The following is a 6,000-nucleotide window of genomic DNA, read 5'->3' on the forward strand; positions in this document are numbered from 1 at the left end:
AGCTTTTGCTAGCATTCTATTGGGGTCTCTCTTCGTGTAACTTAAACCCTTCCATTCTGAGTTCTGCACTCTGGAATTGATCTCATACCACTTTCACATTTGAGTATGGAAATCATATTCCTTTCCACTTCAGTTTACCCCCCCCCCCCAAGACCCCTTCAACTTTCCTTAAGTCCTAGTCCCCTGATCATCTCCAGTTGCTGAATCTGTTTTCGGTTTCTCCAAATTATTTTTACAGTGTAAAGCAAGAAACAGACAGAGTACTCAAAACAAGACCTGACCAAAGCAGAAGCAGAAGTCACATTTCTGTTGACGTAGCCAAACATTTTGCATCGGCCTGTTTTGCATTTACTTCTGGCTCAGACAAAGTTTGTCAGTTTTCAGTCAGCTCTTTAAAGAAGAAAAAAAGTACGAGTACTAGACTGGGTATCTTCCCTGCAATGTCAGAACAGATTTATTTATTCATTTTGCACTTTCTTTATGAAATTCATAACTTTACGCTACAGTATCATTTACATCATCAGGAGAGTTTACAATAATTAACATTAGCGAATTAGAAAACGTTAGGCATAAAAGCGCAATTAAAATTAAGGCGGAAATAAATCAATACCCAATTAAAATCAAATCCGTTCCGCTAAGAATTAAAAGCGTAGTGGGGGAAAAAAAACTTTCTGACATTTCTCTAAACCCCAAGAGACGAAGCAGAGTGAGACTGAGGAAATGGTCATCTTCTGCATGCAGATAGCCTTTGTTAGTGACGGCTCCATTTAGCAACCATTTGCAGTTATGAGGGTAATGAAACAGTCAACTTTATGGCCAATCCCCACATCTATGACCTTTGCAGGTCTGTACAGTGAAGGAAATCTGAAGTCAGATCATAAGCACAGTCACAGTTTCACTTAGTGATGGCTTTGCTTAATGACCAAGTTCATGGTCTCAGTTGTGATTGCTAAACAAGGACTCCCTGTATTAGATAGCTGAGATTTTGACAGGGAAAGTATTCAAAGTTTCCTGCCCTACAGACCTTGGAAACCGAGCAAGTAACAACATAGCAGGGGAGCCAGTCCCTTCAATAATGGGACTCTGTTGAGCATCCTATCCCTGTACTTAGGATTGGTCAACAAGCCGTTGCAATTTACGCAACAGCCGATTCTGATCCCTTCAAAAAGCTGTTTGCACAGAGCATGTAGGGCCCTTGTCAAGACAGAATGTAACCAAGTGGGGATAACCATAGAGAAGTCCAGCCAGTTCAGGAAAAGACAGTAGTGGGATTCAGCCGGTCCCGTCCGGTTTGGGTGAACTGGTAGTAAAATTCTAGCTGGTGCCAGCAAGAAGCACCCCCAAATTGGCCACGTCCACCCAGTCACATGACCACCCATGCTCATCCAACTATGCCCAGTCACATGACCACCTAGCCATGCTCACCCAGTCACCTAGCCATGACCACCTAGCCATCCTCTCAGAACCAGTAGTAAAAACATTTGAATCCCACAACTGGTTTGCTTTGCAAACACAACCTTAATCAAATCCAGGGAAAACTGGGTGTGTAAAAGCACCCCCAAACTGCAAATCTGTCCTTTACACAAGAGGGCAACTCCATCCCAAACAGGCCTCACCATTTCCCCTCCCCACCCCCCCAAGTCCAATTGCTTTTTACAATATCATCTCCTCTTTGGATTTAATTTCACCTCTTCTCCCTCCTCCGGCTCATTATTGAGTTGAAGGAAGCCGAAAAAGACATTGTTTTAATGTCTGCTGAGAAGATGTAGCCATGTTTGTTATCAGCCATAGAAGAAAGCCGAGCCTGGAATATGATTCTCAGTTATTATTTCAGCACGATGGGAGGTGGGTCATATAAATATTCTGAATGGGAACTGATATGCTGCCCTGTTTCCCTGAGAATAAGATCTCCCCGGATAATAAGCCCAATCGGGCTTTTGGGCGCATGCGCTAAATTAAGCCCTCCCTTGAAAATAAACCCTTCCCCAAAAATAAGCCCTCTCTGAAAATATGGCAACACAACAGCAGCCATGAGGTGACCACGCTCACCGCTTCCTGCACCTCAAAAATAATAAGACCTCCCCAAAAATAAGGCCAAGCGCTTATTTCAAAGGTCAAAAGAAAATAAGACCCTGTCTTATTTTCAGGGAAACATGGAAAAACATTTCCAACCAAAGGCCTTTAGGTATGTATTTAATTCTTCAATAAATTTTAGTTATTTTATAATTTATTTGGTAATGCAAATAGCTAGGATCCCAACGGAATTTTTTTTAAATTGTGCTATATATCCTATTTCTTTTACAAGCAACTTAAAAAAACAAAGCATCCCTCATACTTCCACTTTATTTTATTGAAAACCAGCAGGGTGCAGCCTTTACACACAATATAAAAGGATATTAAATAGCTTTCCTACTGAAATATTTAACAGGCAACATGCAAATATATGCATAATACTGGTACATAGAGCAATGCATTGGTAGGTAAGAGTGATCATTGATGGTGATTGGGTGTGTTATGGATATATATTTTCTTTACTAATTAATGGTGTTTTACATACTAAATAGTGGTAATTTAAAACTTTTTTCCAAGAATGTTTGCTTTCTTTATAGAAAGCAACAAAACAAAAAATAGCAAAGTGTTTTCTATTGTTATTCTAGCTTAAGAAAACAAAACATAAACATAACATTTTTAAAAATGATTGAAACCAAATATTTTGGGGGGAAATACCAGACCATGATGTCTTCTGTTCACTTTCATAGTTTTTCAAGTAACAGTTAAAAAAAAAAATCCAGCCAGCCATTAATTAAAAAGCTATAACATAAAATAAACTTGAATGGGTGAATATTTTTTATTACAGCCTTTGGCAATCAAAATTAAAAGAAAAAATCCACATATGCACACCCCAATACAATTACCAGGATCTTGGTAGTGCATAATAAAAGAATAAAACAAGAAAACGAATTATCAATCTCAATTAAATACCAGGCCACGCCACACCACAAAACAGCTGGAATTTGACCAACAGGCCACACCACAAAACAGCTGGAATTTGACCAACAGGCCACACCACAAAACAGCTGGAATTTGACCAACAGGCCACACCACAAAACAGCTGGAATTTGACCAACAGGCCACACCACAAAACAGCTGGAATTTGACCAACAGGCCACACCACAAAACAGCTGGAATTTGACCAACAGGCCACACCACAAAACAGCTGAAATTTGACCAACAGGCTTCTTAGGCTGCTGTGGCCGTGAGCAGGGTAACCACGTGGAATGGCCTGGGATCTGTGGCGCTCCTGTTGGTGGCCTTGGATTGCTATAGTACAGCGATGGCGAACCTTCTAGGGACCGAGTGCCGAAACTGAAAGGTGTGCGCATGTGCGACTGTGCACATGTGAGGACATGCACGAGGACATGTGGGAGGACATGCATGCATGACCAGCTGGCCGGCGGGAGGCGGAACATCCCAACCCCGCCAGTGCGGCAAGAGGTAAGAACTTTTTCTTTCGCGAGCTTCTGTTTCGTTATTTGCAGGGAAACAGAAGGTCATGTAAGAAACGCCACAAAGATCTGACCTGGAGCAACGGCACACAAGCCAGCACAGAGGGCTCTCCGTGCCACCTCTGGCGCATGTGCCATGGGCTCACCATCATGGCTATGTTACACCCCTCTCCTCTGATTTCTCATGACTTCCCTCCGTGGCTCTTTGATTTTGCACTCAGCAGCTGATTCAGAGAACCAGTCAGGCGTTAACTTAGGCTGCTTAACTATACGGAGAGAGAAATGACCTGGCACAAGGCCACGTGACTTTTAGGACTGTTTCTCCTTGAAAGAGTCGACCTTTCCATTAGGTAGTAGAAGCTGGGAATTCTCAAGATCCCTTACATGTTGCCATCCAGTGGTGGGATTCAAATAATTTAACAACCAGTTCTCTGCCCTGATGACCAACTGAGTAGGCGGGGCTCAGTGGTCATGTGACTGGGTGGACGTGGCCAACTCAACATCACTCACGTCAATGGGTGCTTCACCTTAGCTGTTACAATGGTAATAAGGGTTAACTGGAGAGGCAGTTTCTGTAAGCAGGGCAATAAAGATTAGGCTAGAAACAACACCAGAATGTTTCCTTCCTGCCTTCCTTACAGGATTAGCCCTGTAAAGTGGAAAAAAATGAAAGGAGATTTCTTCCAACAACCCGTTCTCCGAACTGCTTAGAAAGTTACCAACCAGTTCTCCCGGATAGGTGCGAACCGGCTGAATCCCATCACTGTTGCCATCTAATGGGATCTAGGCAATAGCAGCTTCTTTCCTTTAGGGCAAGGATGTCAAACTCGTGGTCCACGGGCCGGATGCCTCACACCCTGACCATGTCCAGCCCTCGTTTAGCAAACGGGGGGGGGGGGAGTTGTGATATGTCATGTGATGACAACATGTCGCTGCAAGTTTGGCATCCCTGCTTTTTTAAAAAAGTTTTTTTATTGAACACAAATTAAAACATGGGACACCGTGTAAACCATCCTGGCAAAGTCTTTGACATACATACCAAGATGTAAAGTTATACATTATAACCACCATTTGGTCTATCCTGTATGTACAAATATAAAAAAATATTGTATTTCCAACCATGTTGCTTTGTTTTTATCTCATACATTTTCACTGTTATAGTTTCATACATAATTCTAATCTCCATTCTATAAATCTTGGTGATTTCTTATTTTGGGTTTTTCCTTTTTTTTTTTTTGTTCCAACCATTGATAAAATTGGTCCCAGATCTTATAATATTCTGATTCGTCTTTATTTTTCAGTCCCCACGTCAATTCATCCATTCCAACACAAGTCGGGGTTTTCCTAATTATTTCCTCCTCTTGTTGGCATCCCTGCTTTAAGGCATTCTTCCCCTGAGATATGGCAGACCCCTCATCTTCCAAAAAATCCTTGAAAACCTGGATTTTCCCACCAGCCTTTGGGGTATGGTGAGGCTGCGCGAGCGATATGTTGCATGGGGAGGTGCTGTGAGTTTCTCTGTCGGTTCTATGGTTTTTAAAAATCATTTTTATAGGTTTTAAAACTGTTCGTGAACTGAGTTATGTTACACAAGATGGGCCCCTGTTGTGACTCAGCAGAAGTTTGCTGTGAGTTGAGTCGGGATGCAGGAATAACAATGCAGCTGGGGCTCGTTAGTGTCGTCTTCTGGAGATAAAAGGACTGATGGTGCCACGTCCTGGTTGCAGAAGTCAACGTTCGTCGTTCGTTCGTGGTTCATCGTTCATCGGTCGTGGTTTGTTTGTGAGAGGCACTTGGATAAGTGATTTGCTTTCTGTAACCCTGATTCAAAGAGACACTTGGAGAAGTGATTTGCTTTCTTTCTGTACACCTGGTTTGGCCGTAAGAGATCTTTGTTTTTGCATTCTGTTATCTTCTTGCCAGAGACTTTATTTATGTTTAGTTTGGGCTCGCAGCCAGCGGGAGCCAGGACTGATAAAGTTATTGCCTTTTAAGTCTGTCTGACTGTCATCTGTGAATGAGCAAAGAAGGGGGGGGTCAGAACAGGCCCCTATATAAAATTTGAAATAAAATGACAAATTAAATAAAATGCTCCAATTGAGATAGGATGAAATGAGCTCAGATGAGATGAGCCGGAAGATGTGGTGGAATAAGACTGATGGAGGAGTGAAATGATGAGGAAAGGATGATGGGGAAAATAGAAGGGGGTACAGAGTCAATGATGGAATCACCGCCTGTGTCTACACCAATGATGGAGCCAGTGATGAAAGGGATGATGGAACCAGTGATGAAGATGCCCCCAGCAATGAAGTTAATGATTGAGTCAATGATCGAACCAGCAATGGAACTCACGATGAAGACAGGGATAGAACTCCAAATTGCTGTATTTTGAAAATTGTAAATTCTAAATTGTAGCACATGTTTGCAATATCTGTAGCTTTTATTGGTGGGAGGGAAAGTATGTTTAACAACTCCTTGTTTCCCCTCTCCTTTA

Source organism: Thamnophis elegans, chromosome 3, assembly GCF_009769535.1.
Source record: "Thamnophis elegans isolate rThaEle1 chromosome 3, rThaEle1.pri, whole genome shotgun sequence".
Lineage (NCBI taxonomy): Eukaryota > Metazoa > Chordata > Lepidosauria > Squamata > Colubridae > Thamnophis > Thamnophis elegans.